At 44.5% G+C, this 27,997-nt stretch overlaps 1 long non-coding RNA gene across 7 annotated transcripts; it reads left to right on the top strand.

Moving 5' to 3' along the window:
* The first annotated feature begins 6 nt into the window (after positions 1-6).
* On the top strand, positions 7-5,302 carry LOC119316501. Of its 7 annotated transcripts, none has more exons than XR_005153039.1 (3): positions 7-265; positions 502-3,393; positions 5,023-5,302. It is a non-coding gene; the product is annotated as an uncharacterized LOC119316501 (long non-coding RNA). The 7 variants fall into 7 exon arrangements; XR_005153038.1 differs by having other exon boundaries at positions 7-353; XR_005153040.1 differs by having other exon boundaries at positions 7-361.
* Positions 5,303-27,997: the final 22,695 nt, after the last annotated feature.

Below are 27,997 nucleotides of genomic sequence, written 5' to 3'. Positions count from 1 at the left end.
AGCGTGGCCGCCCCTCCACGGAGCCAAGCTCGCGTGCCGCCCCCCTCCCACCGCGCCGAGCTCGCAAGCCACCGCCGCCGGCGACCCCAACCGGCCGCCCCTCGTCAGTTCGTGTGTTCCATCCGCACCAAAATCGCCGTCCACCGCTTCCCGGGGATCCCTGTGCGCCGCCGCCCACCAGAACGATGCTTCCAGCATTCGTGTTCTCCAAAAGTCAACACGACATAGCTGCTTCCTCCGGCAACACCTCCTACCGGCGCCGGCGGTCAGATCCCCAAAGCTCCCCTTCCCTCTCGATCTCACTTCCCTGCTGCTGGAAATTTAGTGGTTCAACTTCCTCTAAAATTTCTGAGGTTACCTTGTTAGTAGTTCACCTTTGCTAAATTCTGTAGTCCACCATTGCTAAAAATCATCTTATGATTTTTGGACAATGTTTTGTGCGATTCATTTGTTCATCTTCAGAACTTGGAGATATTAAGTCTATTTTTTTCTATGATGAAGGTACAAATGAGCTCCATCTTCAATGGTTATCCCCCTAGTGCTTCAAAGATGCCTATTTTGTTTTCCCCATGGCGCAGCGAGGATGATAGTGTTGACACTTACAAAATTGTTTTCTGTGTTGCTATGTTGTCAGTCCAAAGTGTGGTGAAGATGCAGCCCTGGGTGTGTAGATGATGCGGTGTGTGTCTGGTTGTGTGTGTGTGCATGATGATTGGTAGCTGTTGTGTGTGTGCAGTGTACGTCTGATGATAGCGAGTAGGCGGCAAGTGTACTAGTGAGCAGCTACTGAACTGATTCTAACACTGCAACATTAATCCACTCTGCCTCCTCCGATGAGTTCTTCAGTCCAAGTTCTCCCACGATTCCGTCTCTGGTTTTGTTTCCCTTAACATTGGTAAGATAAAAGATCATTCAACTTCAAATCTGTTTGGACTGATAGTTCAACTTCTTTCGTACAAAAGGTTCAAAAAGTTTTGTACCTGAAAATGCACATATTTGGAGTGCGTGAATATATTTAGACTTCTACAAACCCCAAAACTATGCAGAGTTAGGATTGTTACTACCTTGTTTCTTACTATCGATTCATTTTTTATGAGAAGGTATTAAGTTGGTACATGTAGTTGGACATCTCAATATACTGTAATGTGTTTTTTTGCATAGTACCTTGAAATTATGTTAGCAATTCTGAATTACGATTGTGCTTGAAACTGAAAATGATTCTGTAACTTCTCAAACCTCGTGGACTTGATGCTTAAAATACTTCCAGAACGAATTGATTCTTGTTCTTTCATGATCAGTTCAGCAAATAATTTTTTAGTTCATTCCAATTTCAAATTCTCATTTTAGTTTAGTCAAAGTTTCTTATTTTTGTTCAGTACAGTATCCAAGTTTATTTAAGTTCAATTCTTATTTTAGTTTTAGTTCATTTCAATTCTTATTTTAGTAAATCTGTAGTCTATGGATTTTATTTGGCCTAGATTGCTAGATGTACTAACTTGTTGTGCCAAGGCAATCTAAAACATTAAGTGTTGCTACTATAATTCGTTCATTGTTTCACGCCTCCCCGCAGACGCGCGCCCCCACCTCCCCGCCGACGCCTACAAATTAGAGTTCACTAAAAAATGTGCTTGAAATTTCAATTTTTACGAACCAAATAATTTCTTATTTACAGATCTAAATCGTGCGACTTCTCCAACTAGCTTATGTTGTTTCTGACATTGCTCTAAACCATTTCTCAGTAATATTTTGTACGTAGCAATGGACTTGGAAGGATTTCAGTCCATCACGCTAGTTGTCAAAAAGGTGTTGTTTGCTTTTGAATGTATATGATGACTTGATTACCTAGGAATTTAAACATGGTAACTGTTTGCAGAATAATATTTTGTATATAGGTACTGTCATTTCTACGAACAGCCAGTTCCATTATACCTGTTGTTCGCCATCGACGGTGCTGCCATTTGAGTTTATGGCTCTGTCCATGGAGGCTTCCTAGAAGTTTCTCTGTTTCCATGTATGGTGTTCCATGACAGAGGCCGTGACACGTGATGTTCCTTGGTTAGGATTGGTTTACTTTGGATCTCATAGTAGGAGGACAGGCACGACGTGCATTCAGTCTCAGAACCTGAAACTAACCTGACTGAGGTGGCATTCAGTTTTCAGTGATTAATCTCCATTTATTTGCTAGTAGTTTCACCTGCTTTTTTGAATTAAAAAGAACAAAACTTAACTAGTTTGACCACTGTGTGACCGCAAGGCATAAGGAAGGAAGGGCCACCGTCCGAGGCGACGCGTACATATGTACACCCGGGATTTAGGACAAGACACAACACCCGCTGCGGCGTACGTAGTACACTGAGGACTCCCTCGTCACTGGCAAAGACAAGAAAACTAGCAGCGTCCTTAGCCAGGTCTGATACATATAGAGTCTTATATTATTTGATTTGATCATAGTACATGTAGCCTCTGCCTATGTAGTATGTAACGAACGAGATGACAAGCATCAACATGTAGTATATGTGAGTGAGAGGAACACAACTACTCCCTCCGTTCCAAAATAGATGACTCAACTTTATACTAACTTTAGTACAAAATTGGGTCATCTATTTTGGAACAGAGGGAGTACTTCAGTATGGCTAGCCTAAGTGGTGTGAACTGAAAACCAATCCTCAACACATCTGGTTCTTTCTTTTGTGAGAGATGATTTCCTCCCGATTTCTGGAACTCACAACCATAGTTATAATATAGTGTTTGGTCATCCTTAGCAGGTAGGTGTAAACAACATAGACGCTTACAACCAAAGCTAGCCGACGGCGCATAAGCTACCTGCAAAAGAGAAGCCCTTCTTACATCCACAACATCCTAATTTTTATTCAGTTCAATTTCCAATTTTAGTTCAGTTGATTCTTATTTTTAGTTTAGTCAGTTTCTTATTTTATTTTCCTTTAATTTCTAATTCTTTTTCAGTTCAGTTTCTAATTTTACTAAAGTTCAATTTCTAATTCCAAACAATTTGTACAAATTCCCATCGAGCAGGTGTTCACGGTGAGCGGCTACTGAACTTGTACGGCTGCTGCTTTTGGACTGCCCAGGAAGCACATCATTATAGAAGGCAAAATCTGTAACCTATATAATTCATGTTTGTTCTGACCTCTTGTTCCTCTAAAGCAGCCAAATACCGGTGCACCTAGTAGTTCAAAATTACACCAGATGGCCGGTGACCCCCTCTACTAGCTCCTCGGGGATGTCTTGGTAGTAGCTAGGATCCCCTACAACAGCCAAATCCTGGTGCACCCAGCCACCGCTCGTGATCCCCTCTTCTTCAGCTCCAATTCGCTGTGCCGCCAGTCTGCAGGAGTAGGGACGTTGTGCCCATCAACAAAAAGGAAACAAAAGGTATGTGCTTGGAAACTTAAAATTTTGTAGACATTTGGGAAACAGAAGTTGTAGCTTCTTTCAAAGTTCAAAACGAAAAATATATTCAGTTCAACTTGTTCTAGCAAACCATGTGCGAGACACCATAGAATGAAAATGTTGTTGCGTTGCCAGGTCTCCAATTGGTTCAACTACAAATAGTTACATCCGTTCGACTACATATGTTACACTAGTTCAACTGTTTGCGTCACACCAATTGACCTAAGTTCTACATATGTTATCACTTCAGAAAAAAAAACTGTAGATTTTGATGATGCAAGCTTAGTTCTTTTTTCTATTTCCTATAAGTTCAAGTGATCTGCTGTAAGTTGGCGGTTGTTTACTCAGGCAGTTAAAAAAGTGGTCATTGTTGTCTTCTTTAAAGATGTTCGAGCCATTTTTGTAAAAAAAAGCTGCCTATATATATAGGGTCGCGCTATTCGCCACCCTGGGTGAGGAATAGTTATTCTTTACTCCCCTCTATTTTACCATCAATACATCGTAATTTTACGTTCCGTAAGTTTTGTCTTATTTCTGACACAAAAAGAGACCGTAAGAAAATATATAATCGCCGTAAAAAATATTTTATATTATGTAAAATGACAAACGTAAAAACATAGTCTAAAATACATATAAACTGTAAATTTTCTTATCTTATGACCTATATTTTTATTTTCTTATGTCAAATTTTACGTAGTGAATCAATAGGAATGTAACTATTTGAATTCCAAACATAATTTAATTATAAAATAATTGTAAGATTACCTCGGGTCGCGCTATTCGTCACCCTGGGCGAGGAATTCTTATTCCTCACCCCAGTCCATCCCTACGCCGCAGTAATCGAAAGCATGTGAAGTAAATTTACGGCATGGACAAGAAAGCAGACCACCACACGGCTAAAGCCAACGTAGAAAATGAACTACCGTGAGGTAATTTTATGGTGAGGAGGTGGCGAACTAGACCAACGCCCACCACAACCAACACAAAAGCGTGGATGTAAATTTACCTCACACAACCACCCAGGACAAACTTACGACCCTATGTTCTGCGTGGATATTCAAGGAAAAAAAATGTGAGATACTTTCCAAGCTTATCATGTGACCCAAATAAGTATGGTCCCTCACGTGTACCATGTACTGTAAGATTACATCAGTAATTATTATTTTTGACATCTGATTACATCATTAATTAACTTGCGTACACCGTGGGATAAGTAGAATTGACGTAACGTTACTTCCAATAAAACGAATCAAAAAAGTACGTAGAAAATCAATCAGCCAACAAAAGAGAACTCCATGATAAATAGTGGGAGTATTCCTGACAATTGGGGTATTCTACATCATATATCTGTTTGTTTTAGAAAAAGTTGTGGCTCCAGAAACGCCTATCTTTGACTTCAAGCACAAGTTACATTTGTGACGGTATAGATTACGATATTGCCCAGCTTGAAAAGCATAGGGAAGTGATCACCTGAGTCAGCTACATTACAACAAGCCAACTTTGAGCTATCATTAGAATCTGAGAGATGAGGCTAGGCTGTGCAATTATGTTGCCTGACATTGAACTTCGTAGGAATGTGAATAACCTATATTTGAATATGGCTTGTTGCAGAAAGGAAATCTTAAAGATGTCTTTATCTCCCTCCCAATGTCGAGGACTATGGGAAGATCGTCGGAAGCTGCTGCGTGCACTAGGGTCTGATTATATGTGAGAAAGAATGATCTGGCCACTTGTAATGGTGGTGGTAATTCGAGCAGCAACCTAAAGAGGTACCACGCTTCCGCCTGGACGAATGACTTGTGCACCTTTAGCTGGAGATGTCGATGCTTTTGTGGTGTTGTTCTCCATCAATTTGAATGAAGAGAATTGCATATGCATATTCTTGACCTTACTGGAATTAGTTCCTGTAACGTTCATCGCTCTGAAAAGCAAAAAAAAAAGAGGATACATTATATGCTTTGATAAATGCAAAAGGTCATATTAGAAGGTAATGTAAAAGAGTCTAAAAAGCACATATGTTTTACAATACTTTGGAACTAAAGTGGAGCCCAGAGATTGCTCTAAAAAGTTGGAACAGTTTAATCATTTTCAAAAAAAGACGAAACACGCATGAAATTATATTTAAGGCACCACGAACAGAGATATACGATTTTATTGATGCATTATGTTCAATAGATAATAGTTGGTTGCCTTCATAATTGGGAGATAAAATTGTATATCACAAATTGCAAGAATCAAATATTGCAGCTAATTAAAGTTTAGATCAGAGCACCTCAAAAGCTGACATCTCCTAGTATTGCCACTAGGAACAGTTTAATCATTTAAAAAAAGACAAAACATGCATGAAATTATATTTAGGCACCACAAACAGAGAAATATGTTTTTATTGATGCATTACGTTCAATAGATAATAGTTGGTTGCCTTCATACATGGGAGATAAAATTATATATCGCAAATTGCAAAATCAAATATTGCAGCTAATTAAAGTTTAGATCAGAGCACCTCAAAAGCTGACATCTCCTAGTATTGCCACTAGATCCATAACAGGTGTCATTTTGGATCTCTTAAACACGCGAACAATAGTAATTGCAGGACCAACAGCAAAACATGCTCGTGTCTTTGTACTTTTCTTATTTGAATCAGCCCTAACTTTATCACTATCAATCATCTACTGTAAATCTTTGGTTACAAGAAACAAAACACTCATTTGAGATAACTTTAGTGTCCAAGACAAAACAGAAAATCTTAATGGTCTAGCACAATAATATTTCATATAGTGCAACCCAATCAGTATGATATATAATGGAATATTCTTTAGCGATCCAGATAATTTTAAGAGAGCAAATTGCCAAATACGATAGGGTGAGAGGTGCACTTTTCCAATGTATTATAACTACAGTATCAACTCCAAACATGCTACGTTACCAGCAAAAACACTTCGACCATGATATATGCTTTCTGTTTTATCTATGGTTGCTTCTGTTTCTTCGTACAATGTTCAGTAAGTTGACTACACATATGAGAATTCCAACACATATAGTAGATCTGGTTAACCCAACTTCCATTCAGAAGCATCATAAATCCAATACCGTGACTAAGGATACAGAAGAGATGATGCACATCCGAACTATTACAGAACTTGTTATATATGCAGCTGGAATTCGGAATTTCTAATCATACTATTTTCAATACTAAAATGGTGATAGTAGTATCCAGCTTCAAACTTGCTTTTAGAGTCAATATATTTTGCTTGTTTTTTCCCACCAAGTTAGGTGATAGGGCAAAGGAACCTCATAAAGCATGCCTTCATCATTAAACTTTACATGAATTAACCACCGGTGATCTTCCCAAGAACATTCTCTTCCTTTTAAAGGATTTGATGAGTGTATTGTATACCTGTATATTAGTATTAACTGCCAAAGGGCAGTCCCTATCCCTACACACCCTCAAAGTTCTTCAGTAACCTGAGAGCACCTACACCCGGGCGCCCCAAACCCTTCTCAAACACCCGGGTGGCCCGCCCAGTCACTGACCGGTCACGATTTTTCGACTCGGAAGGATGTCTCAATCGGGCCTCAAAGCGCCCGGCTGACCGGCACCCTTCATATCCAGTCCAAATATGGGGGCACCCGGGCGCGCCTGGATACGCCCGCCACATGGGATCCGGCCCACGCTAGCCCACCCCACCACACATATATTCGTCCCCATCCGCTCGCCAGACCAAACCCTAGTCACTTCACTCCACTCCCCTCCACCACCTGAGCTCACCTCCGGCGGTTTCCGGACTTCTCTGCCATGGCAGGCAGCGGATCAGACTCTGACCAGTCTGGATCCGTCGACTGGGGTGTCGTCCCGTGTGGGTTGGAGGATGTAATGGCAATCTGCATTGCACTCCCCCCCTCCTGGGTGGATAGCGCCCGGCCGATGGATGGATCTGTCCGCCGCGACTCCATGGATTCGGCTCACCGGGCGCTCGGGTCCTCCGGGGCTGGATCCTCGCTGTCCCAGCAGCCGGAATCCCTGTCCTTCCCCATCACCGGTCAGGCGGACTATGAGTCCCACCGGGACCGGGCGGCCCGCCATGGGAAGGAGAGGATAAGGGCCGCTGAGGCCCGTATCGCGGCGAAAATGGCGGTGGCGGAGGCGGCTGATGTGGCGGCGCGGGCGGCCATAGAAGAGGAAGTCATTCGTGCCCGCATTGTGAAGAAACGACAGTGAAGGAACACGCTTGCCCTCGCCCGAGAGCAGAATCGGGCGGTCCGTGCCATAGCCGGACTGCCACCAAAGGTATTCACAAAAGAAAGGACTGCCACCAAAGGAGGAGAAGGTGTACAGTGACAGAGAGGACAACTCCAGCGACGAGCAGATCCTGCTCAATCCATACCGCGTATTCGACCGGTACTTCCGTGAGAAGGACGGCAGGGGCGCCGAGAAGGGCAAGGGCAGCCGTGGATGAACTCCACCGCCAAACATGCTAAATTTTGGTAGTCTGATGGCATCTTTAGTGTAGTGTGATGGAGCAGTCGGACGATGCGTGTGCATCGACGTACTTGCATGAGTTTGTATCGATTTGAGATATGATAATAGAGATGTTGAGATGTGGATTACATTATTTGAGGGGTGCCCGGTCAGTGCCCGCGGACGCGTCCGAGCGCGTCCGCGGGCGTTTGAGGGCCGGATTTGCCAAGTCCGGCTGTAATGCTCTGACAGTATCAGGAGGAGACTTCACCAAGGCCCAAGGCCAAATCAATGGCCAGCCTCAAAACACGTGAAATGTCTACCATCTCTTGGTATTGCTAAAAGATTTATGTAAACCTGCTGAATTTTCTTATAGAGATATGTAGCCGAATTGTCTTATATAGATAGCTAGCTTGTTGTAAACAGTGTCCAGTGACATGACAAAACTTGTTGTAAACAATGTCCAGTGACATGACAAAAGGGGAAACAGTAGGTTAATATGAACACTAACAGACAGACTTCGAGTATACTTAACCCATGTTCTCAAATTCAGCAATTACCAGCTACTACTGATTGGCCAAAAATAAGTGCACTGAAATTTCTATTGCTTTTAACTTGTTTCATACAATTTCTGGTTTATCCAATAATCTATGTGGTGTGACGAACTAAATCGACATTGACCTATAACAGATGTTAAAGTTGTGCATAAAAAAAGTTCCAGCTGCCAACACAAGGTCAGGTAGAGGCCTGGTAAGCTGAAACCAAATAAAAGTGAATATGGTGAATAAGCCTAATTGAGATTAATTAACCGTGGATCTGCTCATCAAAGTTTCAAAAGAAAAATAGCAGAGTATATAATGGAGATCAACTAGCAAATTAAGGCATTAAGCAAATAGCGGCGCGCAGAATAAAAGAGGAAAACGTAATATCAAAGACGGGGAGGAGGATAGAAAGATCCTTGTGAGAATTTTTTGTACCCGTCTGGCTCGTATGTTGATGATAGAACACGCAGAGGAGGATAGTCGTAGACTCGTGGCCTTGTGGGGCAGGTGGAGACGTGGAGTCGTTGCTCATGGCTGGACAAGATGGAGAGGCGGAGCATATCGTCTCCTTGGTCTACCGCAGTCAATGGATGCGCCGGTCGATGAGGGCACGAGGCTGCCACCTGCCAGCCACCCGCCGTGTCGCACAGACATGAGGGCCGCCTTCAACATACCGCACACAGCCGAGAGGCTGCGCGACACTACCGGCTGGCCACAGAAGCCCAGCCACACCACAACACTCGGCGAAGCCACCCAAACCATCGGCACCTCACCGCCGAGATCTGCCGCCGCTTCCGCTTCCCTTCGAATAGGACCGGGTACCAGGACCTAAACCCACGACTAAAAATAATAACCGTCCATGCACATACTAAACCAAAAGATTACATCGAGGTGGAGAAAAAAATTACTACTAGGAGGGATGAGTCGTCGATCCCATAAAAAAAGTGAACGGTGGAGGTGCGATAGGTTCTGGCTCGGTGGATCGACCAGGGCTGAGGAATAAATTATTCTCCACCCTGGGTCTTTAATATACATAAACACTATTCTGACCACAGGATTAGAATAATATTCTGATCATAACATGAACTTTCCGAATAACGTGCCTGACCTTTCCCGAGTATTAGGTTGAACTTCAGCTAAAAAGTGTCCAAATGAGGCTTGTGATATACCGTTGGATAGCTATGGACATCAGTATCATGATCCAACTTAAATTTTTGGCAAAATGTAAGCGGTTTAAGAGCAGTTTTAAAAACCGTTTTTTCTTCATACAAAAAACGTGAATCGTATTTTTGATCGCATTTTTAAACCGTTTATCGGAATGAGGCAAATAATATGGCGTTGGAAATCTGCTGCAAAACCGCTCCTTCCACATGTTGAAAGTTTTCTCTAATTCCTTACGGTTAAAGAGTAATTCGGAAAATCGTAAAATTTCGCAAACCGAACACCCGAGTTCGTATTTTTGATGCCATTTCTAAACGGCTAATCCAATTGAGGCAAATAATATGGAGTTGGAAAGCTTATGAAATTGCGCTACTTTTTTATGTTAAAAGTTTTTTCTAATTTTGAATTGTTTAAAAGTAATTTATAAAACGGTACAAGTTTCACCGAGTTCGTATGTTCGAGCTAATTTTTTAACCATACGTCCAAATGCAGCAAATGATATGGCGTTGGAAAGCTTGAAAAAATGTGAAACTTTTTTGTATATATTGTTTCTCCTAATTCATTATGGTTTTATGCCAGTTTTGAAAATGGTTAAAAACGTATTTTTGCCGTAATTTCTACAAACTTTATCGGAATGAGCAAATAATATACCGCTGAAAAACTACAGAAAATGTGAAACTTTTTCATGTTGATGGTTTTCTATGAATCCTCACCATTTTCAAGTAATTTCGAAAATGGTGAGATCATTCGTTCTGCCTTTATCGCGTAACAGATTCTTCAAAAATGCACCGCGTGAAGAACCTGAACTTCTCGGCATGTCTACTTGAACTTCACTCTGTTTTTCACGTGTTTTTTTGCTCGTAGCTCTCCATCCACTGCTCGTAGCTCTCCATCCACTCACCGGAATTGAGCAAGTGATATACCAGTGGAAAGCTGCTGTAAACACGCAACTTTCCCGTGTTGATCATTTTTTCATACTCGCGACGATTTTAAAAGTTTTTCATCTGATATTCATTCAGTGTAGTAGGTGAACTTCCTGCTGTTTTTACGTTGAACTTCTGTGACGTATTTTTCATTTGTAATTTTCTCATCCATTCGTCAAGTGTTACACAAATGGTATTTCTTTTGTATAAACCTCTCTCACAATATTTTTTAAAATTTCTCCGACGGAGGACTTGAACTTATATCAACAAACTTTTAGTCTTTGCTTTTTTTATTTTTAATACAAAATGCACACCGTGTAGTACGTGAACTTCTAGCAGTTATCAAGCTGAACTTCTCTCGGGTACGTGAAAATATCTGAGTTTTTTATGAATATTAATCTAAATTTCTTAATCTTTTTTATGAAATTTTGAAGCGCTCTATTTTTAAAAGTTGAACTTCTTGTTTATTTTATTTTTGAACTTTTTGTTTCCATTCTTTAATATCGAGGAAAATCTGAGTTTTCTATAATTATCGAACTTCTCCATCTTTTTAATTTGTACTTCCTGGTTTTATTTCTTAATCTTTTTTATGAAATTTTGAAGCGCTATATTTTAAAAGGTTGAACTTCTTGTTATTTAATTTTTGAACTTCTTGTTTCCATTCTTTAATAACGAGGAAAATCTGAGTTTTCTATAATTATCGAACTTCCCCATCTTTTTAATTTGGACTTCTTGGTTTTATTTCTTTTAGTAATGAAAAAAAATCCAACTTTTTGATAGACATCGAGCCACTCCATTTTTAAATTTGAACTTCTAGGTTTATTTTAACAGAGAAAATCCTTTTTATAAAATTGTTTGAGATGCTTTTTTAATTTGACCTTCGTTGGGTATGTAATAAGCATTCAACTTATTCGTCTTTTTAATCTGAACCTATAGGCTTTTTTTTAGAAACGGGTAAAGCATTTTTTATAATTTTTGAAATGATCATTTTTTTAATTTGAACTTCAATGTAATAGTATTACACAAAGGACAACTCAAAAAAGCTCCAACTTTTCCATGGCACTAGCACATGAGCAAACATTTCGTGCATGGTATGGCATCCAAAATGAGAACTTGTGCACACTGCGACACATGTATCTTGCACAAGCACCTTTTCATGCAACCAGATATACACAAATTTGCATTGAAGCTAATCGGTCGGGGCGAGAAACGAGAATGGATCGAGCTTCTTTGAAATTCTCTTCAGCTAGGCATTTGTGCCACAAGAACAGAGAGAAGCTGCCTATACGTGGCAACAACAAAAACAAACGAGAACACTCTGGCTCTGGCTGCTAATGCATGTGCTTAGAAAACACTCAGAGATGTAAATGAAGTTCATCAGCAGCTTGTATAATTTAGAGGCCAAATCACACAAACAAAAGACCGGAGTGCATTTCCGATCCCTGCTTTGAGAAGTACAAACAAAAGAGCGGCTCTTGATAAACACCGAACCACTAAATTATTTAAATGTAAACTTCTACATAAATGAAGAATGAATCTCTCTATCCATCACCACAAAGTACGTGAACAAATCTCTCTGGATTTCTAACACAAACACCCTACTCGGCACATGTTATGGGCATCCAGTGATAACTATGCATCAAATGGCACATCAAAAGGAAGAAAATACATCAGGGTCAGATGCAACAACACAAAAAATTTGAACCTCCAGGAGCATCACGGCGAACTACATGCTGGAGCTGCGAATAGTGTTGGAAATTTAAATGGCGGTGAAACGGCATCTACACGCAGTGGGTCGGGGCACTGCAAAGGGCGGGTGGGACAGGATGTAGGAGGTGTGGACTGCAGCTCGCGATGGGCTTGACCTCCCTACAACCGCGGGGTTGGACTGGGATAGCATCACCTTTTCCTCTTGCCTGAAAAAGAAATGACGTGCATGGTTGTGTGAGAGAACTAAATGAAACAACACTTAACTCTCTCAACGTATATAGAGAAATAGGTGAGCGAACTAAATGAAACAACACTTAACTTTCTCAATTATACATACAGGTCAAATTGAAAATATTAGGATTACGCCCTAAAAAAACTAGGATTACTGGAGCAAACTGAAAAACAAATGAACATTCTGAATGTATACTAAACGAAACACAGACATATTATCCATGATGAAAAAGCAGTGTGTCTTTTCAGCCAAAACAAAATGGGCATCTCTGAAGTTCGAGTACGCTAGTACATGCATTTTTATCTGCAACAAAATATTTTTACTTTGATTGAATCAGAGAAGAGAAGCATTGTGCAGAGTGTGGATTCACAAAAATCAAGGCAAAATGAAGCACCATACTATTCTTTTGTGGCATAAACACAAGCAGCTTAGAGGCATACTTTTTTTCTTACTTGATGACCTACAGAGCATGTAGAAAAAAAGGGACATCGAGGGGAAGTACTAATCAGTATTGAGCTTGAGCGACCATCTGAGCAATAAATCCAACAGCGGCAGACGCATATATATGGCTACGCTACACCTCAAGGGAAATCACATCCCATGCTGAATAGCATCCCAACACCAGCAAGGTTCAGTCAGTATAGGGCATTCTAGCATTATCTAAACTGTCACCCCTCAAATGTTCATATAGAAAATCTTCCTCTCATTCAAGTCCACCTTAGCATCATGGGATGTCTGTGTTTTAGCATAGGGCACTGTCAGTGAATTTTAAAGACAACAAAATGCATCACTGTAGCATGATAGTAGAGATGCTGAACTGAATCAATATGCGGCGTCTAACAAGAAATACTTGAAGAAAGCAGTGGCATATGCATTGCATTAGTGTGTCTAATAGGAAGTTGACCGAAGTTCAAATACTGCATTGTATTAGTGTGGCATGCTGCATTGGACAAAATATATTTTAAAGATAGGTGTTCCTTGCTCCTAGTTTGACGTGATAGACTATGCACATGCCATAAGCATCATAAAAAGGGTGACAAAGCTTGCGTTTTTCAAAGAAAAAAGGCCTGCACTTTTTCATTCTGAAGCCCGAATGCTCCATCAAAGTGACACTGACCTTTAAAATTTGATACCATCCACTCACTACTGTAATGTGCACCGCCAGGTCCATAACAAAAGAAGAGGATGAACCTGCATACCGCTCGTCAACATGCAGTTCAACGCTGCTCAAAGCCTCAAACGAATTCATCCATCACATATTTAAAACTGTCCTCAAGTTCATTTTTGAGAAACCAAAAAACCAGAGCCGACTGTAATTGGTGGCACCAACTGCAGGTCGAGACCTCCTGCAGCTGCAGGTCGAGACCACCTGAATATGCAGGTCGAGGCCGGAGGATGGGGAGGCGGTGGTTAGTCGGGAGATGAGCGGGACTGGTTGGGGAGGCGGAGGGCGCACGGTGCAGGTGGGAAAGTGGTGGTTGGCCGGAGGGCCGCTGTTTTGTTGTTAGGGCCCGGCGGCGGTGTGAATGGAGGTAGGATCACAACAGCAACGTGGTTGGTTGTCGGGGGCCATCGGCGGCACGATTGGAGGCCGGGCCTCGGCGCCGGCGTGGTTGCAGGTCGGGCCTCGATGACGACGCGATTGGAGGCGGGCCTGGCAGCAACACGGTTGGTTGCAGGGCCGGCAGAGGCGCGCTTGGAGGCGGGATCCGGGAAGGGAAGCGGTGGCAGCGACGCGGCGGCCGGTTCTCAGGGCGGGGGCGGCGCGGCGGCTGCGCGGTGGCCGTATCCCGCGGCTGGCCGACGCCAGCGATGGTGGGTGGCTGGTCAGAGAGGGAGTGGGGGCGTGGGGATGGTGGCTGGATCGGGGAGGGAGTGGGGGCGTGGGGAGGTAAGGTGGGGATTTTTTTTCTTTTTTTGCTCGGTGGCATTTTGGGATCTCAGGAACCTCTAGCGTACCTTATATAGGGTTGGCTGTGATCCAAATAACTAGGGCCCTTATATATATGGGAGGGTAAGGGAGAGGCCAGGGCACGCCCTAGGGCTGGCCGCCGGCCCCCCAAGGGGCCCTGCCTTGCCCTGCGCCCCCCTGCCATGTTTCCCCAAGGGGGAAGGAAAGAGGGGGAGAGGGAAGAAATGGGAATCCTAATCCACACTTTCCTTTACCTTCTCCCCTTTTCTTATCCTCCTTAGGCCGGCCCATATGGGGGATGCACCAGCCCGTTGTGGCTGGTGCGTTCCACCTCTTGGCCCATAAGGCCCATATCTTTTGCCGGGGGTGCCCGGAACCCATTCCGGTGACCCCATAAGTACCCGGTACACCTGAAACACTTCCGGTGTCTGAATACCATCATCCTATATATCAATATTTACCCATCAACCATTTAGAGACTCCTCGTCATGTCTGTGACCTCATCCGGGACTCCGACCAACATTCGGTCACCAAATCACATAACTCATATAATAGTATATCGTCATCGAACGTTAAGCGTGCGTGCCCTACAGGTTCGAGAACTATGTAGACATGACTGAGACACCTCTCCGGTCAATAACCAATAGCGGAACCTGGATGCCCATATTGGCTCCTACATATTCTATGAACTTTATCAGTCGAACCATTATGACAACATATGTAATTCCCTTTGTCAATCGGTATGTTACTTGCCCGAGATCAATCATAGGTATCTTCATACCTAGTTCAATGTCGTTACTGGCAAGTCTCTTGACTCGTTCCGTAATACATCACCTCGTGACTAACTCCTTAGTTGTTTGCTTGCAAGCTTATGGTGTGTATTACCGAGAGGGCCCGGAGATACCTCTCCGATAATCAGAGTGACAAATCCCAATCTCGATCTATGCCAACTCAACAAAAACCTTCGGAGATTCATGTAGAGCATCTTTGTAATCACCCAGTTATGTTGTGATGTTTGATAGCACATAAGGCATTCCTCCGGTATCTGGGAGTTGCATAATCTCATAGTCGAAGGAATATGTATTGACATGAAGAAAGCAATAGCAATAAAACTGGGCGGTCATTATGCTAAGCTAACGGATGGGTCTTGTCCATCACATCATTCTCCTAATGATGTGATCCCGTTATGAAATGACAACTCATGTACATGGTTAGGAAACCTTAACCATCTTTGATCAACGAGCTAGTCGAGTAGAGGATTAGTAGGGACACGGTGTTTGTTTATGTATTCACACATGTATTAAGGTTTCCGATCAATACAATTCTAGCATATATAATAAACCTTTATCATGAATAAGGAAATATAAAATAATAACTTTATTATTGCCTTTAGGACATATTTCCTTCAAAAGGGCCGAACCATACCCTAACTTGGTGGTGGTTCGCTATAGCGGCAACGGTGGAGAAGAAATCCATTGACGGCGGCGGAGACCAGCGGCGGAGGCACACTGGCGGAGACGGAGAAGATCCAAAGACTAAGGGGCGGCAGTGCTATGGTGTGAGCTCGTGCAGTTTGAAGAAATTCCCAACCATACGGGTACGCGAGGTATATATACCCAGGCGCTATCGGTGGCACTGAGTGGATCTAATCGGTAGCACCGAGCACTACAAAAAAAAGACACATCCGTGACATTTTGGGCCGAATGAAAAAAAATCTGTCATACTTATGACACTTCTATGACGATAATTGTGACAAAACCCGGTATTATCATATATGTGGTGGGGTCCTACTTCTATGACAAAAAATGATGACAGAAAATGGGCTTTTTGTCCTGGGCGGGCCAGAGACGCAGCTGCATGACATTCTTAGGGCCGTCCATGACGGAAAAAACCATGGCAGAAGCGAGGGCGCGTAAATATCGGGGAGTCCCCAGTTACGGTGGGTGGTCGGGGGCTGAGCGATGCACGTTTCTCTCGTACGTACGCGCGTGTGTGCGAGGCGTTGGGCTCTAACTGAACCCGAGCGAGGCGTTGGGCTCTAACTGAACCCGAGCGATTGCACTGCAGGCTACGCGTTACTGAACCCGAGCGATCGATCGATGGCTGTTAACTAGACCCGATCAAGTGATTCCTTCGCTACTGCTGCTAACTGAAGCCGATCGATGCTGCCTCTGGATGAACAGTGAGCGTTCGGGCGGGGGGTTGGATGAACAGTTCCCGGTGGGGGTGGATGAACAGGACCCCGTGGTGTTGCCTCTGGATGAACAGTACCCCGATCGATCGAGCCGGTTGGGGCTGGATGAACAGGACCTCGTGGAGGGCAGGATGAACAGGACCACCCCGTGGAGGGCAGGATGAACAGTAGACGGTGGAGGGCAGGATGAACAGTAGCCCGTGGAGGGGTGGTTGAACAGGAGCTCGTGGAGAGGGCTGGTTGAGCAATAGCCGGTGGAGTAGCGTGCGGTGGAGGCTGGATGAACAGTCACAGGTGGAGGCTGGAGGAGGCCGACAGTGGATGAACAGTAGCCCGTGGAGGCTGGAGGGGGTCAACGGTGGAGATGAACAGTATCCGTGGAGTCCCGTTTTGCGGTATGCCACACCCCTCCCAATGAACAGGACCCCCGTTTCGACTGTAGCGCTCCAACACAAGTCCGTTTCCTCCGTTTTGCGGTACGCCACACCCCTCCCGATCAACAGGACCCCCGTTTCGACCGTAGGAGGTCCGTTTCCTCCGTTTTGCGGTACGCCATACCCCTCCTGATGAACAGGATCCTGTTTCGAACGTGGCCAGTCGAACACGAGGCTGTTTCCTCCGTTCTGCGGTATGCCAGGCCTCGTTTCCATCGGCTGTTCCGTCCAAGCCCTCCCGATGAACACGGCGATGCATTCCGTTTCGACCTAGCCGGTTGGCTCCCCATGAACATGACGACTATGCTGTTTCTCTGTTCCGACCCAGCCATGTACACGAGCCCTGCCCGCACGTACGCACGAGTAGGCGTTTGAGACCCCGCCCGTATGTACATACATGGCCGTATTTACTTTCTTGCACCCTGGCCGCTGTACGTACGTGTACATGCTACATATGCGCCTCTGCTACGACACGTGCGCTGCTCTACATCGACCAGTATGTACGTACACGTTCGCGACCAGAATGACAATGCTACATGCGCTTCAACCAGGTGGGTCCCGACTGTCAGGCACTTCCTTGCGTGCGAAGATGTAGCTGGTGGGTCCCAGCAGTCAGGGGACGAATCTTTTTTTGCCCGGACGCACTTCCTTGTGTGCGAAAATGTAGCTGGTGGGTCCCAGTAGTCAGGGGAAACATTTTTTTCACGAAATACGGTGGCCTGTCTGGTGGGTCCCCGCTGTCAGGTAGAGGAATATTTATTTTGCATGTAATAAGGAGGCACTTCCTTGCGGTAGCCGTGGACCCAGCCGTCAGCCTCTCCACGTACAGTCCACGTCCGATGGAAGCCGTTCCTTGACCACATTGACCACGCCAAGCCAAGAGCACCAGGGCGATGGACGACAGCGAGGCCTAGGAAGGGGACGACACGGAGCCAGGGAAGACGGGTAGTGGATGCCCACGCGCAAAGGAGTATGAGGGTTCACTGGTTCGCTGCGGTGTGAGGTTGCCATCGCCGCAGAATAACAGGGGGTGTGGGTGAGTAGAGGGATGACCTGGCCAGCGGTGAGAGTAGTAGGGGGTGGTGAGGCCTCCGCCGCATCGCAGCCAGCCACAGGAGGCAGGAGCATGAGGCACGACCGGCGTTGGTTTGGGCGGGTGGAGCAAGAAGAGCAGAGGTTGAAGAAGTACTACGACCATTGGATGGACATCGTACGGTCACTGGAGATAGAATCGTGCATATTGACTAAGTTGACAAAGCCCTCCGTCCCCGTCAACTTAGTAGGCCCACAAGTCAGCCTACCACTATACTAGGTCCTAGTTAGCAGGGGGAGTATTCATTTTTTGTGCGTAATAAGGAGGCACTTCCTTGCGTGCGAAGATATAGCTGGTGGGTCCGAGCTGTCAGCGGCGGTAACGTTTTTTTCGCGAAATACAGAGGCCCTTTCGGTGTGTCCCAGATGTTAGGTGGAGGAATCATTATTTTGCATGTAATAAGGAGGCATTTCCTTGCGTGCGGCCGTGGACCCAGCTGTCAGCCTCTCCACGCATAGTACACTTCAGATGCATGTCGGTCGTTGACCATGTTGACCAGGCTGCGCCGAGAGCACCAGGGCGGTGGACGACGGCGAGGCCTAGGAAGGGAATGACACAGAGCCAGGGAAGACTCGGCGGTTGTTTCCCACGCGAAGGGAAGTACGACTATATGAGGGTTTACTGGTTCGTCTACCGTCGTCGGAGAATACGAGCAGGTGTGGGTGAGTAGAGGGATGGCTAGGCCAGCGATGGGAGTATGGTGGGGCGGTGAGGCCTGCGCGGCAGCACAGCCGGCCGTGGGGAGGAGGGAGTAGGCAGTCCCGTCGGCGCTTGTTTGAGCGGCTGGAGCAGTAAGAGCAGAGATTGAAGAAGCACGACGGCCGTTGGATGGACATCCAACAGTCACTACTTGTGCGTCAACCTTTTTTAGAAAAGCCTCAAATCTGTGGAAAACAACATACAACTCATCTGCCATTATTTCTAATAATTTACAGCCCATTTGCTAATTCTTAAGTTTTTTTTGGAGAACATATTCTTTTTGTTAGTATTACAGCCCATATTGTGGCCACGGTTAAAAAATTATACGAAATTTGGCATATTTCGGTGCAGTCCGAACTCTTTTTAATCCTGAAATTTCGAGTCACGTTCAAACTGATTTTAAAAATAAATATATATCATTATAAAATCCAACAAATTGTCCATGCATAAAAATCAATGCAATTTAAAATCTTGAAATGAAAAAAAAGAAATTTGAAACTAATTGCCAGTTTGATGTGTTTTAAAATTTTACAGCCCATTTCTCATTACTGATAGGCCATTTTCTCAGCCAGCCGAATGAAGCTCTCCTCGTCTTGAAAGATTTGCAGCCCAAGAGGCCTGACAAAGCGACTTACTTGGCAAATCACAAAAAAAACTGGGCTATGGCCGTGGACCCAACTGCGGCCTTGGACCCAGCTGTCAGCCTCTCCACGTACAGTACTCTTCCGATGGAAGTCGGTCGTTGACCACATTGACCACACCGCGCTGAGAGCACCAAGGCGTTGGACGACGGCGAGGCCTAGGAAGGGGACAACGCGGAGCCGGGAAGACGCGGCAGTGGATGCCCACACGGAGAGGAGTATGAGGGTTTACCGGTTCAGCTGCGGTGTGAGGCTGCCGTCACCGCAGGGCCTGGCTAGCGGTGGGAGTAGTAGGGGCGGTGAGGCCTCAACGGCAGCACAACCAGCCACTGGAGGTAGGAGCAGGCGGTCTCGTCGGTGCTGGTTTGGGCGGCTGGTGCAAGAAGAGCAGCGATTGAAGAAGCAGCAGGACCGTTCGATTCAAATCCACCGGTTACTGCTGCTAGAATCGTTTGTTAACTAAGTTGACAAGCCCTGCGTACGCGTCAACTTAGTAGGCCCACAGGTCAGCCTCCCAACCGGTGCACCCCAGATGTTAGTGGGAGTAATCATTTTTTTCGTGTAATAAGGAGGCAGTTGATTGCGTGCGGCCAACCCAGCGGAGGGAGTAGGGTGGGCCGGGGAAGCTTGCGCGGCATCACAGCGGGCCACAAGAGGAGGGAGCAGTCAGTCCCGCCGGCCCTAGTTTAGGCGGGTGGAGCAGGAAGATCATAGATTGAAGAAGCACGTCGGCCGTTGGATGGAAATCCAACAATCTCTATTGCTAGAATCGTGTGTTGACTGACAAAACCTTGCGTAAACAAGTCAGCCTCGAAATATGTGGCGTATACAGCCCATTTGCTGTTATTTTTATACCTTTTACTCATTTTCTAGTTCATATGGAATTTATTGCAGCCCGTTTTCCATTTTTAGAATTGCTGCCCATTTTTTGGTCAGTACCAGGGTTAAAAAAATTAACTAAACATGTGGGAAATTTTGAAAATTCGCAAATTTTTGCTAGGGAAATTATTCTTAATCCAAAAATTAGTAGCCATACTAAAACAAATTTAAAAATAAATTAGTACTATGTCTTGTTAAATCCAATGAAATACTCCCTCTGTCCCAAAATTCTTGTCTTAGATTTGTCTAAATACGGATGTATCAAGTCACATTTTGGAATTAGATACATGTGTATCTAGACTAATCTAAGATTAGAATTTTGGGACGGAGGAGTATAAGGTATCTGTGAAGAACAAAAACAAAAAAAGAAACTAATATCCCATTTGCTATAATTTTTTTGAAATTTTCAACCCCTTTTGATATTACTTTTAACAGACACTGACCATACTCTTCGGCCAGGCCGGAATGCACCCCTCCTCGTCTTGAAAGATTTGTAGCCCAGTAAGTCGGGAAAACAAATAGGCCTAGCTTGGGTATTCTTCAAAAAGAAATACCGGGCTACCTATTTTCCCAAAGAAAAAACTGCTGGGCTGGTCATGTTGTTAGACGGGCCACAAAGACCGCACAACCCAGTTTATAGCCGGCTCCTCCGAATTACTACTAAAAAAGAAAGTTGTGCAATTCCGTCGTTAATTGACTATACGTTGAAAATGATGTGGGTCCCAGATATCAGCAGGGTGGATTAGAGTAAAAACGAGGGGTTCATCTGAGTAGTAAAAGAGGCGCTTGCTTGTGTTCGGGAGTGGACCTGGTGGGTCCGTACTGCCATACTCACAACTATAGTCCTCTCCCGATTCACTATGTTGATAGGGACCGTTTAAAAAAAAACTATGTTGACAGGGCCGGACGGCGGCACCGCGGCGAGCGCACCAAGGCAGAGGATAAAATGTTGTCGCCAATGTGCTGAGCTGCGTTGGACATTCTTATTGAAAAATAAAAATGGACCGGATCTATTTACGACATTGACTACAATTTGCATGGGTCCGATGGTTGCAGGAAGAAAATGCTGGGAGAAAGAAGACTGGTCGCTATCTTTGCCGAAGAATAATATCGACTGAATGTAATGACACTATCATAGGAAATAATATCCTCATGTTAAATCATGAATTTAAAGAACTGGTGCATGAGCATTTAGCTTTATTTATTTATTTATGTTTAGGGGACCATGAGCATGTACCTGGGCCGGATTCATGTGAGAGCCTCTCTTCCAGTTAATTATGGGCTTCTCTATTGGGCCTTCATCAGTGGGTTGCATGTTATCAACAAGTGGAAAATGTGTTTCATACAAAAAATAGTATGCGCTACATACAGTACGGGGCACTAAAGGATCGAACCATGCAATGACTTACAAAACATTGTGTTTGTCGTTCTAAAAACACATTTATTCAACCAACAGACGAAATATACTACTAATTGTACATTAAAAACAGCAGCAGTAGCAACCAGGGCTGGGGGTGCAACAGAAGCAGTAAGCAGGCCAGAAGAGTGAAGACGCAGCTCTCTCTTCCAAACCAAACATCAGCCATCATTACAAAAGGGCTACCAAAAAAGAACAAGTGTATGCGTCAAACTAAATAAAGATCCTACTACACCAAGTGTACGCATCTAACTAACTGGCTTAGTTAGACGTTACTATTTATTAAGCTGTGGAGATTGGCTGACGGCTTGAACCAGATGGGTGCCTGACGGGGGGATGTCTAGCCAGCAGGTCGAAGTCTGATACTTGCGACCCTCTCTCCTACTTTGGGCTGTAGAGCGTGGCAGCACATGTCAGGGTATGGTGCATGCAGAGACGGATGGTACGCTATGTACACACAGTTTTGCCTGATGAACGAAATCGCGCTGCCATCATGATCCTTGCCGTTGGTTATCTCCTGGTTAATAGGATAATTCAGTTCGACAAACAGAGAGCGTGTACCAAGGCTACTTACCAACCTCCAGTCAAAAATTCCTGAAGGCCCAAAGAAGCTGGGATCCTACTCAAAGACCTTGCAGTGACTGTGATTGTATTCCGCGAAACAACATGTCCGGTACGTGCGAACGATCATCAATCGTTCGCCGTCGTCTAATCGAGCCAAGAACCACCTACAACTGCCATGCCGCTTTTCTTTGGAAGGTTTGGGATTAGGAAGGATAGGGACACCATGCGTCCTACAACATCATATCAAGTTGGAGTCAAATAACCCACAAAAAAGTTGGAGTCAAATAAAAAAGGGCTCTTGATGTAGTAAATCTTAAGAACAACATGGTATGAGCATGAATATTTTTTCAGTAAATGTTGACAGTAATATAAGCAAGCCATCATGATATCATAGGAAAGTAACATAAAAAAAAGTTGGAGTCAAATAAAAAGGGCTCTTGATGTAGTCAATGTTAAGAACAGCATGTTATGAGCATGAATATTTTTTCAGTAAATGTTGATAGTAATATAAGCAAGCCATCATGATATCATAGGAAAGTAACATACTGTTGTAACAGCTGTTTGTAGCGATGATTGGAATACGCCAGCAATACGTCCAGCCATAGAAGTAGCCGACAGCGTAAATGAAGCCCTTGTGTTCAATGGCATCAGAGAACCATGGAGGATGTATGATCCTGCGATGGATGTGCAGATTTATCCACTTACCAAAGTGACCTGTCAGATAGACGAGACCGCGGTTGAAGAACGCAATTAGCCTGAAGTATTTATAATTCACGGATCTTGTGGGCACTTGGCAGATTACAACCTTGAGCAAATCAAACTTGGTATCATGTTGGCTACTGTAAGATTCTGAGTATTCTGGGCCGCGGTGCCAAAGCAGTGAAATGTTAATCGAAGGAAGGGGGATCAATCGCCGGGTGTAGACCTCACGAGCATCCAGCTGCCATGACCGTTGACGAGCACCATCCAAGACGTGTTCATGCCGACCCAGTACATACCGTTAATGTAGTTGAGGGTGACGGGGATCGGATCACAGTCAAGGGGGTTGATGCTCACCACCCTATGATTGTTATGTTGTGTGACACGCCGTTTCTGAAGATCAGGCGACATCAGCAAGCAAGGAGCTGGCTTAAAAAGCTCCGTCCTGAGGGCTTTGAGTAAACGGTACAGCACCGAGGAGCACGCGGCGAGCGACATGGTACTGAGATTGTCCACACGTGAAACAATGAGCTTGATTACCTCTGTGGGGAGCGAATTCCAGCCACTCTTTCGGCGGACGCTTCTCGGTTCTACCATTGTTAGTGCTTGGGTTTTGGACGAGGGGGGAGGCGCCTTAGCGGGGATGGAAGATTGGATGAGGGAGGAGGCGCCTTAGCGGGGATGGAAGAGCAGACAAAGATGGAGAAGCAAATATGTGCTGCGGGAAGTGGACAGGTGATGATGACTACAGCACGCCGCTTGACTTATGAGACACATACCAGCAACATAGGTTCAAAACGAAGTCAGACAACTTGCTTGAGTGATCACAGTACTGGTACTCCCTACAGTACCTGCTACTATGCCCTAACTTGCTTGAGTAGAGTAGTAGTGGAGTAGGACTCTGCTCTACTACTAGCATCGGAGGAGTAGTATGTTCTAATCTAAAATAGTTACAAACTTCAATGCCCGAGCGTGGAACGACTACGAACCACCATCGATGCTAACTCCAATCCTGCAAGTCATGGATTTGTTTCTTTTTAACTTTCTATACGAATTTGTAGCCAACCTGCAAGTCATGTACACTGTACTGACAGTGGAACCCACGGAGTACTTAGCATACAATATTAAGGATGCAATTAACTTTTTATAGAGGGAGAATCATACACGCAATTAACTCAAATGGATTGGACATTGCTCTATAAGAAAGTGCCATGTCATCTGTAGCCAACATGTATAACAATGGATACTCAGAAACTAATTCTTGAAGATCATTTCATGCAAAGCACAATAAGAGTTATTTCTTCACATGTTTTGGATGCAGGTTGAACAGTTGAACGCTTTTGTTTGCAAAAGATACTTTTTTATCTATTTCACCCGGATGTTTGTGAGCTCTAGTGATGAAATAATATCCGAACAAACCTATCGATACCCGTTACACATGAGATGACCCCCACATCATTTGTCAAAATAAACAACTCCCCGATCGATGCATTTCACTCTTCCGTGCAACGCACGAGCACCTTACTATAGATTAGTACGGCCAAAAATTGAACTAACATTATATATAGTACGATAAATTATGATGCATGTCACCTAAAATTATAGGAGTATCATTGAAAACTATGTTCAAATACGAATCCGACGATATTGTTTTTGTTGACATGCACTAACGTTTTGTCAGTTAAATCTTCAGTCAAATTCAATGGGGGATAAACCACGATCGATGTAGTTGTACTAGTGTAGAGGGCGGCGCTGCACGGGAGTCTCACCCCGCTCATGGCGCGATAGTAAAGTCATCATATCACAAAACCCAACCACTCCCAGTAATAAGTGGCCTGGTAAAATAAACGGACAAGCAACCATCACATCCCTCCGTCTTTTTTGCATTTCATCTCTCTGCATTTACTTTCTCCGGTTCATCTCACACACTCGATCCCTAGCTACTACTACTAGTATCCCTAGCTACTACTCCTAGGGCCAGTTCTTTTGGCGGCTTCCCCAACTTTTCCCATAAGACCAGTCACAGTGGAGACTAACATTAAGACGCCTCACTCATTTATTTGGGCTTCTAAGCTACTAGTACTAGTAGTACCTCCGTCCTGGTTTATTCCTCACCATTGTAATTTGTGCTATACTTTGACCAAAGATTTAACTGATAAAATGTTAGTGCATGTGCATGCACTAACATTTCATTTGTTAAATTTATGATCAAAATTTGACACATATTACAATGGGGACCAATAAACCAGGACGGAGGTAGTAGTTATGGGATTACTAATCTAGAAGCCTAAAAGAACTGGCCCCTGGTACTCCTACTAGTAGTAGCACTCAAGTTGGAATTCCAATTGCATGGCACAACTTGTTAGGCCAAAAATTCGATACAGGGTGTAGGAAGCTGTTTGGGAATTTGCATGCCTTTTCGACTAGCGAGATACTCCATACAAAGTACGACAGAGAAATAACCACAGAGAAGGAAGCTAAAAGTAAACATCAAACGAGCATTTTTGAATTTGTTTTGCATTGAATCATTTCACAAGCTTGACTAGTGTTGTTTTTCTACTTTTACAAAAACCGCATCGTAATGTTAAAACGTGCATTTGCACGTACATAAGTAATAGTAGTACTCCCTCCGTCTAGGTGTATAAGTCTTCCCTCCTTCTTGGTCACAGTGCACAACCAAAGATGACTTATTGACCTGGACGAAGGGAGTAGCACTGTTTGCAAGCATATATAGAGACAGACGTGTAGTGCGATAGTATATAGTAAAGTTTGTGCTATATGCATGTACTTGCAAAATGCGTACGAATACACAAGGTTTCCAAACTTTCCCTTTTACATACTTAATTAAGGACGCTAATAATTCCTGAACGTTCGGGATTTATCATTTGCATCCCAAAACTAATGAGATCGCCTTATGAAACAAAAAGTATACTCCTACTAAAAGCCACGACGCTCGCAGGAGCACTTGCGGCGTGCCACAAGTGCCCTGGTGTGCGGCCGTTTCCCAGGGCGCCGATGCAATGCCTCTTCCTCAGCCTTGCTACTCGCGAGGTGCTGATTGGCGGCTTGCCGGCGGGCGAGGGCGATCTATCTGGTGTGGTCATCCGGCGCCAACAGGTACTCCTCCTCACTGGAAGCATGCACCCGATCCACGTACCGCCAACCGTAGATGAGGCGCTTGGGCCTGACTGCACTCAGGGCATCGGCACGGTCGTCCTCCGCCACCCTCACGGCCCTCGCACGAGCCTTCTGCCAAAGAGCCAATTGCCTGACTCTCTCGGACGCGACATAGGCCTCCCATGTAGCTTGTTCCGCGGTGCGCTTCTCTTCCTCGGCCTTCTTCTCCGCCTCTATTTTGGCGCGCTCTGCTGGAGGCAAAGCCTCCCACAAGGTGACATCCATTTCTTTCCAAAGCTCGTCAAGGATGGGGGGCTCAGCGGGCGGCGCGGCATTCTCCTCGTAGCGGGGAGCCGACGCGCGTGCTGGCGAGATTGGGAATGCCGACGCGTCCACCTCGACACGTCGCGGCGAGGATCGGAACTCCGACGTGTCCTCGTTGACTAGTGGTAGCGAGGAACGAAACAGTGATGTGTCATGTCACGATGATGAGCGGAACGCCGACTGACACGTCCCCAACGTATCTATAATTTTTGATTGCTCCATGCTATATTATCTACTATTTTGGACATTATTGGGCTTTATTATCTACTTTTATATTATTTTTGGGACTAACCTATTAACCGGAGGCCCAGCCCAGAATTGATGTTTTTTTGCCTATTTTAGGGGTTCGAAGAAAAGGAATATCAAACGGAGTCCAAACGGAATGAAACCTTCGGGAACGTGATTTTTTCACCGAACATGATCCAGGAGACTTGGACCCTACGTCAAGAAATAAAGGAGGAGGCCACGAGGTAGGGGGCGCGCCTACCCCCCCAGGTGTGCCCTCCACCCTCGTGGGCCCCCTGTTGCTCCACCGACGTACTCCTTCCTCCTATATATACCTACGTACCCCCAAACGATCAGATACGGAGCCAAAACCCTAATTCCACCGCCGTAACTTCCTGTATCCACGAGATCCCATCTTGGGGCCTGTTCCGGAGCTCCGTCGGAGGGGGCATCCATCACGGAGGGCTTTTACATCAACACCATAGCCCCTCCGATGAAGTGTGAGTAGTTTACCTCAGACCTTCGGGTCCATAGTTATTAGCTAGATGGCTTCTTCTCTCTTTTTGGATCTCAATACAATGTTCTCCCCCTCTCTTGTGGAGATCTATTCGATGTAATCTTCTTTTTGCGGTGTGTTTGTTGAGAACGATGAATTGTGGGTTTATGATCAAGATTATCTATGAACAATATTTGAATCTTCTCTGAATTCTTTTATGTATGATTGGTTATCTTTGCAAGTCTCTTTGAATTATCAGTTTGGTTTGGCCTACTAGATTGATATTTCTTGCAATGGAGAAGTGCTTAGCTTTGGGTTCAATCTTGCGGTGTCCTTTCCCAGTGACAGTAGGGGCAGCAAGGCACATATTGTATTGTTTCCATCGAGGATAACAAGATGTTTTTTCATCATATTGCATGAATTTATCCCTCTACATCATGTCATCTTGCTTAAGGCGTTACTCTGTTTTCATGAACTTAATACTCTAGATGCATGCTGGATAGCGGTCGATGAGTGGAGTAATAGTAGTAGATGCAGACAGTAGTCGGTCTACTTGTCTCGGACGTGATGCCTATATACATGATCATACCTAGATATTCTCATAACTATGCTCAATTCTGTCAATTGCTCAATAGTAATTCGTTCACCCACCGTAAAATACTTATGCTCTTGAGAGAAGCCACTAGTGAAACCTATGGCCCCGAGTCTATCTTCATCGTATTAAATCTTCCAATACTTAGTTATTTCCTTTGCTTTTTACTTTGCTTTTATTTTACTTTGCATCTTTATCACAAAAACACCAAAAATATTATCCTATCATATCTATCAGATCTCACTCTCGTAAGTGACCATGAAGGGATTGACA

Source organism: Triticum dicoccoides, chromosome 6A (assembly GCF_002162155.2).
Source record: "Triticum dicoccoides isolate Atlit2015 ecotype Zavitan chromosome 6A, WEW_v2.0, whole genome shotgun sequence".
NCBI lineage: Eukaryota > Viridiplantae > Streptophyta > Magnoliopsida > Poales > Poaceae > Triticum > Triticum dicoccoides.
This window is presented reverse-complemented; position numbering and strand designations above follow the sequence as displayed.